Below are 13,991 nucleotides of genomic sequence, written 5' to 3' on the forward strand. Positions count from 1 at the left end.
TGTCTGTCCGCCTGTCTTGTCTGTGTGTGTGTGTCTCCATCAGCGTCTATCCAACCGTATTCAACGACTGTCAGCAACACGCGCCCGGTCAACTTCCACGGCCCGCGACTCAAACTTGTTTATCTGTAACTTTCGCACCATACGTAGCCAACCGTGTTAATCCATGGGTCTCTGTGTGTGTATATAACTTCTTTCGCACCATACCTAGCCAACCGTGTTAATCCATGGGTCTCTGTGTGAGTCTCTGTGTATCTGGAACTTATTTCGCACCGTACGTAACCGAACCTGCCCAGGAGGAGCGGCTGGTATCTGTGGAGCAGTGGGCTGGGTAAATCTGTGAGCAGGAGCGAGAGACAAGATCCCAAGCATTCACTACGTTATAAACAATATTTGCACTCATAAGTCGCTTGCCTAATTGCCTCAGCAACTCGGTGTTTCGTATCGAACCTCATCTCAAACAATGGAAGGGCGCCCCCTAGTGGCAGCTGCCCCTGTGTGGCACAAGGTGGCCCTGCACCGGCCTGCACGTGGACATGAGTCTGTCGGTAGGGGGCGATCATTGACGCGTCATCTCGCTTGTGGAGTTTCTGGATAGTGTTACTGGAATTGCCACAATTTTGACCGTGACACCAACATGCAATGTGCGTTGTGAGTGACACAGTGGTTTGTTTGACATCCGCTGTTAAGCAGACAGCGCATATTGTGGTGAATGTTACTGGGGTAGCCAGGTGTGCCTGTCGGATTTGAACTTTGAACCTCTGCAACAAATAGAGAATGCGCTACCATATTCCTGGTTCTTTCGGTAAAGTCACGTAGATAGAAAACAAAAAATAAACAAAATAAAAGATTTAAAAATGAAAAAGTTAATACTAATAACAAATAAAAATAATACATTTTAAAAAATAAATTGATGAGAAGATGCCATGGGTCTACTGACTCAGATGACTGGCCAATGCACCGCCTTTGCCCTCCACTACACACACACAGTGTGTACGTACACACACTGTACGTACACACTGTGTGTGTATGTGTACGTACGCACACACAGTGTGTGTGTACGTACGTACACTGTGTACGTACACATACACAGTGTACACACACACAGTGTGTGTGTACGTACACACACAGTGTGTACGTACACACACACAGTATATACACAATAATGTCCACGTTGTTGTTGCTGAGGTCACGCACCCAAGGGAGGGGGACAATGGAAAATGAAGCTAAATCAACTTAAACTCCATCCCCGCTCTGTGACGTCACCAGTCAGCATGACCTCATCAGCATGAAGTGCCAGCGGGAGGTGTACCTCGCTAGTGACGTCATGTCACCAAGGTATTCACACTCCACCAACCCCGTCCACAGCGCTCTTGAGCGTGACGTCACCTCCGCTTGGGTCACTGCCGATATCAATCCAGTGGCAATCCTTATTTGGGCAAAGCTACGCCCAGTGACTGGCGGTTCATTAACATGTATCCGTTGAAGCCGTTTATTGCGACGGGTTCAGCAGCCACGCCCCATCCCTCGACATATGGGTCGGACTCATTAACATAATTTATTCAGTTACAGAGCGGCTCATGGGAGGGAAGTGTCTCTTACCTGGGAAGTGACGTCATGTTCCCTGCTACCGCGTGACATCGCGAGGTAACAGGAGGCTTCCGATCCGCGCTTGCACTGAAATCCGAGGTGAGAAATTCTCGTGGTGGTGGTTGTTGTTGTTTACCAAGGTAGAGCCTCTCTCGTAGGGATGTCAGTTGAGTAGCAGGTTGGAACTTTACAACGCGGGGCCTAGCCACGCGGGGCCTTGCCTCCTGCCCTCGCCTGATTGCATTCACTTTAATTATCTCGCTTAAGTTTAATTTGTCTTCACCCGGCTCGCCACTTTGTAACTTTGTTTTATTGTAAATATTCACGCAGTTTTTATTTTCTTTTGTTAGCAGGCCAAGCCCGCTTGAGCTGCTATACCGCTCTTGTTATCAGAAGCGACCTGCCCACAACAACACAAGGTGAGGCTTTGTCAACGTGTGTGAATGTTTTGACTTAAAACTTTGGTGACTGCAGGAATTAATATTCTTGGTTCTTTCGGTGAAGTCACGTAGATAGAAAATGAAATTAAAATAAAATGATAATTTTTCTTTTTTAAATGAAGCAAAACACCCCACAACGTTTCTATGGCAACATTAATGTTGAAGATGCGAGGGCTTACAGGAATGTTTGTGACATTTGCCCTCATTGCATGCCATGACAGTGCTGTTTGCACAGTCACACATAGTCACTGTAAGATGATTTGCTTGGTCGTGTTTTTGTTTTGTTGCTTCTTGTGGTTGCACCCGATTCAAGAGCCGAATGGCTCACGGGACTATAACCAAAATAAATCAAACTGAAAATCTAAAAACTGAAACCGCGTGATGAATTTGGGAAAGTTTTTCATTGCATCTCCAAATATATATAAAAGGCAAAGTTGTGATTGTGTGTGTTGTCTGTTCAAAATGTTTAGCGTACTTCCCGACATGCAACAAACTGGAAATTTGCCATGTGGGTACTTTCCAGACTGTACACCGTGCAAACATTATACAAATACACTTTTGTGTTGTTTTAGCGGGGGGGGGGGGGGGGGGGGAGCTCAATAATGTATAGATTTTTTGCACGGCAAGTGAGCTGTGACGTCAAATCTGTCACGTGACCCTCGCATGTGGAAGCGTCACACATTGTAGTGTAGTGGTTAGCGTTGTGTATGTCTGTGTGTGTCTGTGTGTCTGTATGTGTCTGTGTGTGTGTGTGTCTGTGTGGGTCAGTTTGTGTGTGTGTGGAAGAGTAACGCATTGTAGTGTAGCGGTTAGCGCTACGCTACGCTACAAACCCGGCGACCCAAGTTCGATTCCCGCTCACGGCCACCACCGGCGACGATTATTTGAACCGCTTCTGGGCCTCCTCTAGGTCGACTCAGCCTCAAACGAGTAACTGCTGTGGTGTGAACATCGCCACTGGGGAGACAAAGGCGGCCGGACGTGGTGGATCCAAGTCCCGGGCGAAGCCGCGTAGTACAGCTAGTCGTGAATATATGAATGAATATAGACGTGTAAGTCACGTGTGACTGTATATATGCATTCCTCCATGGCTCGATACTGACGTGTAGATGGTGTGGATATTCTTATTTTCTGTCTGCAGCTGACGCTGGTCTGATGGAGCAAAGGCCCTCAGTGCAGCAGCTCTGTACGACAAGTCAACAATGCGACCAGCGTGCATACAGCACGGATCGGACTGGAAATTTGACACAGCACCAGAGAACTCGCACAGGAGGGAAACCCTTCAAATGTACTGTGTGTGACAAGGCATTTTCAGATTCATTTGCTCTGAAAACACACCAGAGAACACACACGGGAGAGAAACCCTTCAGGTGCAGTGTGTGTGGGAAGACATTTTCAGATTCATCTACTCTTAAAAAACACCAGAGAACACACACAGGAGAGAAACTCTTCAGGTGCAGTGTGTGTGGGAAGACATTTTCACAGTCATCTCCTCTTGTAACACACCAGAGAACACACACGGGAGAGAAACCCTTCAGGTGCAGTGTGTGTGGGAAGACATTTTCAGATTCATATACTCTTAAAAAACACCAGAGAACACACACAAGAGAGAAACCCTTCAGGTGCAGTGTGTGTGTGAAGGCATTTTCATGGTCATGTGCTCTTAAAACACACCAGAGAACACACACGGGAGAGAAACCCTTCAGGTGCAGTGTGTGTGGGAAGACATTTTCATGGTCATCTGCTCTTCAAACACACCAGAGAACACACACGGGTGAGAAACCCTTCAAGTGCAGTGTGTGTGGGAAGACATTTTCAGATTTATCTACTCTTAAGACACACCAGAGAACACACACGGGAGAGAAACCCTTCAAGTGCAGTGTGTGTGGGAAGGCATTTCCATATTCATATAATCTTCAAAGACACCAGAGAACACACACGGGAGAGAAACCCTTCAAGTGCAGTGTGTGTGGGAATGCATTTTCACGGTCATCTTGTCTTAAAACACACCAGAGAACACACACGGGAGAGAAACCCTTCAAGTGCACTGTTGGAAGGCATTTCCAGATTCATATAATCTTCAAAGACACCAGAAAACACACGGGAGAGAAACCCTTTAAGTGCAGTGTTTGTAGGAAGGCATTTTCACGGTCATCTGCTCTTAAAAAACACCATAGAACACACACGGGAGAGAAACCCTTCAAGTGCAGTGTGTGTGGGAAGCCATTTTCACAGTCATCTGCTCTTAAAACACACCAGAGAACACACACGGAGGAGAAACCCTTCAAGTGCACACTGTGTGGGAAGGCATTTTCACAGTCATCTGCTCTTAAAAAACACCAGAGGACACACACGGGAGAGAAACCCTTCAAGTGCAGTGTTTGCGGGAAGACATTTGCACATTCATCAAATCTTCAAGTACACCAGAGAACACAGAAGCATCAGAAGATCCACAAGGAGTGGCGTCTGAAATCAGCTTGTGAAAGTCAAAGTGCCGCAATGAGCCCATCCCTCATGAAACACGAACCGGAAGAAAATCCCAGCTTGGACACTTATGAAGGTATCGAGGTGAAATATGAAGAAGTGAAGGTGAAATATGAAGAGGTGATGGTGAAATGTGAAGAGGTGATGGTGAAGAGCGAAGAAGTGAAAGTAAAATGTGAAGGTGAAGATTCAACTCCAAAATGGGACCTTCACATCGTGAAGCAGGAGGAGAATTCTGACTGTGAGGCAGAGTGAGGCAACTCCCAGCAGTTTGTGGAAGTGGAGGTGTGGGTGGACTTCCTCCGAGGCAATACAAAAAGTCAAGTGGAGACCCGGTAGATGTGTAAGCCAGAGACGATGTTGCTCCAATAGATGCACCTTCGTCACAGGCCTTTAATAACAAGAACGTGAAGTTGAACACTTTGTGGGCCCATGGGTTGGGTAGATCTGTAACCAGGAGCGAGAGACAATAAGCTCCCAAGCATTCACTATGTTATAACAATTGCATTTACACGGTGCTTGCTTTATCGCCTCAACAACTCAAAGTGTCGTGTCGTACCTCGTCTGAAACACACGAAGAGCATCCCCAAGTAGCAGCTGCCCCTGTGTGGCACAAGGTGGTGGCCCTGCACCGGCCTGCATGTGGACAAGAGCCTGTCAGTAGGGGGCGATGATTGATGCGTCATCTCAGTTGTGTAGTTTGTAGGCAATCTTGATTCGAAGCTGTCGTGACTGCAGGAATCCACACTCTTGAGTTATTTCGGTAAAGTCACCACGTGGGTAGAAACATAATAGATCACGGCGTTTAGATCACAACACAAGCAATCGTCATCAGGTGGGACAACCACAGCAAGAGAAACTGCTGAAGTAGTAGGCGCCTACTCCAGCAGTTTCTTCTTATTGCTGCTGTGCTTGTCCCACCTGATGACGATTGCTTGTGTTGCCATCGAAGTGCCGTCATCTATTATTTGTAGCGTAATGTTTTAAATTTGCTACATTTTGACCCAGACGCCAGCATGCAACGGCCCACTCGTTTTGAATGACGCAACAATAGTACGTTGTACATGCACTGTTAAGCAGACGGTGCGTATTTTTCTTGTTAATACGATGTAACGTGATGCAGTCAATTTCGCTGCAGTAATCAATGTTAATATGCCCGTCAATAATTTAGAATTAATGCTTGTCTGATTGTGCGCATGCATGTAACACTTTGTCTGAGGGTCAAAAATTGAATAAGTGATGTTAGGACAAAGTGTGTGTGTGTTTTGGAAGTAACCTGTACAGAGAACTCGGGTGAGACCATTGTTCTTGTGATACAGGTCAAAGGGTACTTTTGTGTTTCACGAAGCGTCTGCCTCTGGAGCAACTCATTGTCTTTGAAATAGGTAGCACGCTCGGATCATTCATCAGTTACAAGGCATACCACTTGAAAGTTACACGTATAGGAGAAGGTACATTCTCTACAACATGAATTGTAGTTTTGTCTTACGTGTTGACGTAGATTTTGTCTAACTGGGACTAGAAATGCTCCTTGCTGATTCACGTCTGGATGTTCGTTACCTATCGGTTGAAGCAAACCCCACTGCTGTTGTTGAGACACTGTGCACCAATAAGGGTCCAACACATTGACGACATTCATGCCAGGAAAGTCACAACATTTGCACACGAAGGATGCATTCACGCAAGTACCCATGCTCTGTTTTGAAGTTTTAAAATGAAACATCTTTGAATTGTGTTGTGTTTTGAATGAGATGATTTTATTTCTTCATTAAAAGCTTGTATCAATTTACATCTGGAAGACTTCATTGAAAAGGACATTTCGTGTGAATTTTCTCTCGTCATTAAGTAGATGGCCTTGCCGGGGGTTCGGTTCAATGTGGACACACAGTGTACACACACAGTGTACACACACACAGTGTATACACAATAATGTCCACGTTGTTGTAGCTGAGCCCACGCACCCAAGGGAGGGACAAATGAAAATGAATCTAAATCAACTTAAACTCCAATCCCGCTCTGTGACGTCACCACTCAGCATTACTTCATCGGCGTGAAACGCCGATGAAGTAATGCTGAGTGTCATGTCACCAATGTATTACACTGCGCTCTTGAACATGACGTCACCTCCGCTTGGGTCACTGCCGATTGCGTTCCAGTGCCAATCCTTATTTGGGCAAAGCTACGCCCAGTGACTAGCGGCTCATTAACATAATGTGTTCGTTAAAGCCGTCCCGAGTTTATTGCGACGAATTCATTGCCCACGACATATGGGACGAGTAACATTACCATAATTTATGAATTCTCTAATTTATTTATTTACGGAGCCGCTCATTGTGGGAGGAGCGTGTCTCGTACTCCGGAAGTGACGTCACGTCACCTGCTCCTGCGTGACGTCACGAGCTAAACAGGAAGCTATTGCTTCCTGCACTGAAATCCGAGGTGAGAAATTCTCATTGCGATTGTGGTGGTCGTGGTTGTGGTGGTTGTTGTTGTTTACCAAGGTAGAGCCTCGCTCTCTCTCGTAGGGATGTCAGTTGAGTAGCAGCGAGCATGGGAATCGATGTCCAGGTTGGAACTTTACAACGCGGGGCCTAGCCACGCGGGGCCTTGCCTCCTGCCCTCGCCTGATTGCATTCACTTTAATTATCTCGCTTAAGTTTAATTTGTCTTCACTCGGCTCGCCACTTTGTAACTTTGTTTTATTGTAAATATTTACGTAGTTTTTATTATTTTCACCAGGCCAAGCCCGCTTGAGCTGCTATACCGCTCTTGTTATCAGAAGCGACCTGCCCACAACAACACAAGGTGAGGCTTTGTCAACGTGTGTGAATGTTTTGACTTAAAAACTTTGGTGACTGCAGGAATTAATATTCTTGGTTATTTCGGTAAAGTCACGTAGATAGAAAATAAAATAACATAATAAAAAGAAAAAATTGTAAATGAAGCAAAAAAACCCTACGTTTTGATTGCAACACAAGTGGTCTTTATTTAATGTAATTGTATTATCAGTTATTGTTATTTTTAATCTACTTAACTTTACCGAAGGAACCAAGAATACGTGTGTCAATGTCTATCGGTCAAAGACACTATACGTAGAGACGCGCAAACTCCAAATATACAGCAGGCGTCATGGTCGGGATCGAACCCACGACTTCCTGTATACCAGGTGAGGTAGTTAACATCTCACCACGGAGAGAGACACGCAAACTCCAGTTAGCCTCGTCTATGTTCGTTGATCCTCAATTAATTACTTGGTGGAGTGAGGAAGCATTAATGCTGAGCAGATGAAGGTGGCCAGGCATGGTTCTGGACATGCCACCGCCTCTTGATCCGTGCCAGTGTGTGACAGTGTCAAGTTTGTGTTTGCAGTAAAGTCTATGCTAAATTAGCCTGTTATGTAAACCCCTTTGTCAAGGTGCCTCACTTCTCTCAACCAGCTTAAAAGACTCTGCGAATCTTAGCAGCGTTCATTGTAGCTCTGTCGTCCCGACAGGTCTGTTCCTTTCACCTGAAGAAGGCCACTTGTGTTGTGGCCGAAACGTCGTGAGAATTTTATTGTTTTATTTTATTATTTTCTCATTCTACGTGACTTTACCAAAAGAACCAAAGAAGATCTATGAACTCTGTTGAACACGGAAGTTATATCAAAACAATAGTTTATTTTTGTTTTCCTCTGGCACTCTTTGTAAGAATGGAAACAGGAGGTGAACACAGCACACACATTCAGCTGAAGTCGGAACTGTTCATCCCAGCATTTAAGGACATCTGAGCCTGGATTCACACCTCTAAGTTGCGATTGAACATTAATTTATGAATTTCTGCATAACACAAATAGTATTGTTTTCAACACCCTTTGCTAGGTCAGCTGAATTTAGCTCTCATAAATATTCCTTTTGTAGCCAGTCAGCCGAAATTGTGTGCTCGGAGTTTTGGGTGAACATTCATTTTGAAGATACGAGGGCTTCCAGGCATGTTTATAACCATTTGCCCTCTCATTGTGTGCCATAACAGCCTGTGTGATGAATTTGGGAAACGTTTTTACTACATCATGAATATATGAATAAGTATAGACGTGTAAGTCACATGTGACACTATATATGCATTCCTCTGTGCCTCGATACTGTCGTGTAGATGGTGTGGATATTATTTTTTTCTGTCTGCAGCTGACGCTTCCTCTGACGCTTCCTCTGCAGAATTGGTCTGATGGAGCAAATGCACTCAGCGCAGCTCGGTAGGACAAGGCAACAATGCGACCGGTGTGCATACAGCACGGATCGGACTGGAGATTTCACACGGCACAAGAGAACTCACACGGGAGAGAAACCCTTCAAGTGCACTGTGTGTGGGAAGGCGTTTTTACGGTCATCTGTTGTTAAAAAACACCAGAGAACACACACAGGAGAGAAACCCTTCAAGTGCACAATGTGCGGGAAGGCGTTTGCACAGTCATCACATCTTCAACTACACCAGAGAACACACACGGGAGAGAAACCCTTCAAGTGCAGTGTGTGTGTGAAGGCATTTGCACATTCATCAAATCTGCAAAGACACCAGAGTACACACACGGGAGAGAAACCCTTCAAGTGCACTGTGTGTGGGAAGGCGTTTTTACGGTCATCTGTTGTTAAAAAACACCAGAGAACACACACAGGAGAGAAACCCTTCGAGTGCATTTTGTGCGGGATGATGTTTGCACAGTCATCAAATCTTCAAGTACACCAGAGAACACACACAGGAGAGAAACCCTTCAGGTGCACTCTGCAAGAGGGTGTTTGCACATTCATAAAATCTTCAAGTACACCAGAGAACACATAAGCATCAGAAGATCCGCAAGGAGTGGAGTCTGAAATCGGCTTGTGAAAGTCAAAGTGCCGCAATGAGCCCATCCCTCATGAAACACAAACCGGAAGAAAATCCCAGCGTGGACACTTTTAAAGGTATCGAGGTGAAATATGAAGAGGTGATGGTGAAGAGGGAAGAAGTGATGGTGAAAAGCGAAGAAGTGAAGGTGAAATGTGAAGATGAAGATTCAACTCCAAAATGGGACCTTCACATCGATGGAGGCAACGTGAAGCAGGAAGGGAGAATTCTGACTGTGAGGCAGAGTGAGGCAACTCCCAGCAGTTTGTGGAAGTGGAGGTGTGGGTGGACTTCCTCCGAGACAATACAAAGTCAAGTGGAGACCCGGTAGATGTGTAAGCCAGAGACGATGTCGCTCCAATAGATGCACCTTTGTCAGAGGCCTTTAATGACAAGAATGTGAAGTTGAACACTCAGCTCCTAGGTTCAACTTGCAGAGTAAGAGCGGCCAGTCTTTGTGGACCTGTGGGTTGGGTCAATCTCTCACCAGGAGCGAGAACCAATAAGCTCCCAAGCATTCACGATGTTCTAATGATAATTGCTTTTACATGGTGCTTACTTAATCGCCTCGGCAACTCGGAGTTTTGTATCCCGTCTGAAACTCTCGAAGAGCATCCCCAAGTAGCAGCTGTCCCTGTGTGGCACAAGGTGGTGGCCCTGCACCGGCCTGCATGTGGACAAGAGCCTGTCAGTAGGGGGGGATGATTGATGCGTCATCTCAGTTGTGTAGTTTGTAGGCAATCTTGATTCGAAGCTTTTGTGACTGCAGGAATCCACACTCTCTAGTTATTTCGGTAAAGTCACCACGTGGATAGAAACATAACAGACCACGGCGTTTAGATCACAACACAAGCAATCGTCATCAGGTGGGACAACCACAGCAAGAGAAACTGCTGAAGTAGTAGGCGCCTACTCCAGCAGTTTCCTCTTATTGCTGCTGTGCTTGTCCCACCTGATGACGATTGCTTGTTGCCATCGAAGTGCCGTGATCTATTATTTGTAGCGTAATGTTTTAAATTTGCTACATTTTGACCCAGACGCCAGCATGCAACGGCCTACTCGTTTTGAATGATGCAACAATAGTACGTTGTACATACACTGTTAAGCAGACGGTGTGTATTTGTAAAATAACTTCTTGTTAATACGATGTAACGTGATGCAGTCAATTTCGCTGCAGTAATTCAATGTTGTTAATATGCCCGTCAATGATTTAGAATGAATACTTGTCTGACTGCGCGTACATGTAACATTTTGTCTGAGGGTCAAACATTGATTAAGTGATCTTACGACAAAGTGTGTGTGTGTGTGTTTTGTAAGTAACCTGTACAGAGAACTCAGGTGAGACCCGTTGTTCTTGTGATACAGGTCAAAGGGTACTTTTGTGTTTCACGAAGCATCTGGAGCAACTCATTGTCCTTGAAATAGGGAGCACGCTCGGATCATTCATCAGTTACAAGGCATACCACTTGAAAGTTACACGTATAGGAGGAGGTACATTCTCTACAACACGAATTGTAGTTTTGTCTTACGTGTTGACGTAGATTTTGTCTAACTGGGACTAGAAATGCTCCTTGCTGATTCACGTCTGGATGTTCGTAACCATCGGTTGAAGCAAACCCCACTGCTGTTGTTGAGACGCTGTGCACCATTTAATAGTCCAACACATTGACGGCCTTCAGGCCAGGAAAGTCAACATTTGCACACGAAGGACGCATTCACGCAAGTACCCCATGCTCTGTTTTGAAGTTTTAAAATGAAACATCTTTGAATTGTGTTGTGTTTTGAATTAGATGATTTTAGTTCTTCATTAAAAGCTTGTATCAATTTAAATCTGGAAGACTTCATTGAAAAGGACATTTCGTGTGAATTTTCTCTCGTCATTAAGTAGATGGCCTTGCCGGGGGTTCGGTTCAATGCGGACACACACAGTGTACACACACACAGTGTACACACACACAGTGTACACACACAGTGTACACACACACAGTATACACAGTGTGCACACACTGTACACACAGTGTACACACACACAGTGTACACACACAGTGTATACACTTAGTGTACACACACACAGTGTACACACACAGTGACACACAGTGACACAGTGTATACATACAGTGTACACACACACAGTGTATACACACAGTGTACATACACACAGTGTATTTACACAGTGTACACATACACTTAGTGTACACACACACAGTGTACACACACAGTGACACACAGTGACACAGTGTATACATACAGTGTACACACACCCAGTGTATACACATAGTGTACACACACAGTGTATACACAATAATGTCCACGTTGTTGCTGAGCTCACACACCCAAGGGAGGGAGCAATGGAAAATGAATCTAAAACAACTTAAACTCCAACTCTGTGACGTCACCACTCTGCATTACCTCATTGGTGTGAAACGCCAGCGTGAGGTGTACCTCGCTAGTGACGTCATGTCACCAAGGTATTCATCCGTCCAACGTGCTCTTGAGCGTGACGTCACCTCCGCTTGGGTCGCTGGCGATGTCGTTCCAGTGGCAATCCTTATTTGGGCAAAACTACGCCCAGTGACTGGTGGCTCATTAACATAATGTGTCCGTTAAAGCCGTCGCGAGTTTATTGCGACGGGTTCAGCGCCCACGCCCCCATCCCTCGACATATGGGCCTGCCTCATTAACATAATTTATTCAGTTGGAGAGTCGCTCGTGGGGGGAAGTGACGTCATACTACTTCCTGCTTCCGCCAGCGCTCTTGCACTGAAATCCGAGGTGAGAAATTCTCATCGTTGTGGTGGTGGTGGTCGTTGTTGTGGTGGTGGTTGTTGTTGTTGTTTACCAAGGTAGAGCCTCGCTCTCTCTCGTAGGGATGTCAGTTGAGTAGCAGCGAGCATGGGAATCGATGTCCAGGTTGGAACTTTACAACGCGGAGCCTAGCCACGCGGGGCCTTGCCTCCTGCCCTCGCCTGATTGCATTCACTTTAATAATCTCGCTTAAGTTTAATTTGTCTTCACCCGGCTCGCCACTTTGTAACTTTGTTTTATTGTAAATATTCACGCAGTTTTTATTTTCGTTCTTTTGTTAGCAGGCCAAGCCCGCTTGAGCTGCTATACCGCTCTTGTTATCAGAAGCGACCTGCCCACAACAACACAAGGTGAGGCTTTGTCAACGTGTGTGAATGTTTTGACTTAAAACTTTGGTGACTGCAGGAATTAATATTCTTGGTTTATTCGGTAAAGTCACGTAGATAGAAAATTAAATGAAAATAACATTGTAAAAATAATTAATTATTGTTAATAAAGCAAAAAACCCACGTCGTTTTGATCGCAACACAAGTGGTCTTTATTTAATGTAATTGTATTATCTGTTATTGTTATTTTCTATCTACGTAACTTTACCGAAAGAAGCAAGAATACGTGTGTCAATGTCTATCGGTCAAAGACGCTCAGCGGAGAGACGCGCAAACTCCAAATATACAGCAGGCGTCAGGGTCGGGATCGAACCCAAGACTTCCTGTATACCAGGTGAGGTAGTTAACATCTCACCACGGAGAGAGCCACGCAAACTCCAGTTAGCCTCGGCTATGTTCGTTGATCCTCAATTAATTACTTGGTGCAGTGAGGAAGCATTAATGCTGAGCAGATGAAGGTGGCAAGGCATGATTCTAGACACGCCACCGCCTGTTTACCCAGTGACAGTGTACAGTTTGTGTTTGCAGTAACGTCTATTAACTCTGTTGAACACGGAGGTTTTATCATAACAGTAGTTTATTTTTGTTTTCCTCTGGAACTCTTTATAATAATGGAAACAGGAGGTGAACACAGCACACACATTCAGCTGAAGTGGGAACTCTTCATCCCAGCATTCAAGGACATCTGACCCTGGATTCACACCTCTAAGTTGCGATTGAACGTTAATTTATGCATTTCTGCCTAACACAAATAGTATTGTTTTCAACACCCTTTGCTATGTCAGCTGAATTTAGCTCTCATAAATATTCCTTTTGTAGCCGGACAGCTGAAATTGTGTGCTCGGAGTTTTTGGTGAACATTCATTTTGAAGATACGAGGGCTTCCAGGCATGTTTATAACCATTTGCCCTCTCATTGTGTGCCATAACAGCCCGTGTGATGAATTTGGGACACTTTTCCACTATATCATGAATATGTGAATAAGTATAGACGTGTAAGTCACTTGTTACTGTGTGTATATGCTTTCCTCTGTGCATCGATACTGAAGTGTAGATAGTGTGGATATTATTTTTTTCTGTCTGCAGCTGACGCTTCCTCTGCAGAATTGGTCTGATGGAGCAAATGCACTCAGCGCAGCTCGGTAGGGCAAGTCAACAATGCGACCGGTGTGCATACAGCACGGATCGGACTGGAAATTTGACAGAGCACCAGAGAACACACACGGGAGAGAAACTCTTCAAGTGCGCTGTGTGTGGGAAGGCGTTTGCACATTCATCTACTCTTGTAGCACACCAGAGAACACACACGGGAGAGAAACCCTTCAAGTGCAGTGTGTGTGGAAAGGCGTTTGCATATTCATCTGCTCTTGTAATACACCAGAGGACACACCGGAAGAAAATCTCAGCTTGGACACTTTTAAAGGTATCGG

This window comes from Petromyzon marinus, unplaced genomic scaffold, assembly GCF_048934315.1.
Source record: "Petromyzon marinus isolate PM22_M1 ecotype Great Lakes invasive population unplaced genomic scaffold, UKy_Petmar_22M1.pri1.0 PM_G_Scaffold_45, whole genome shotgun sequence".
In the NCBI taxonomy this organism is placed as follows: domain Eukaryota; kingdom Metazoa; phylum Chordata; class Hyperoartia; order Petromyzontiformes; family Petromyzontidae; genus Petromyzon; species Petromyzon marinus.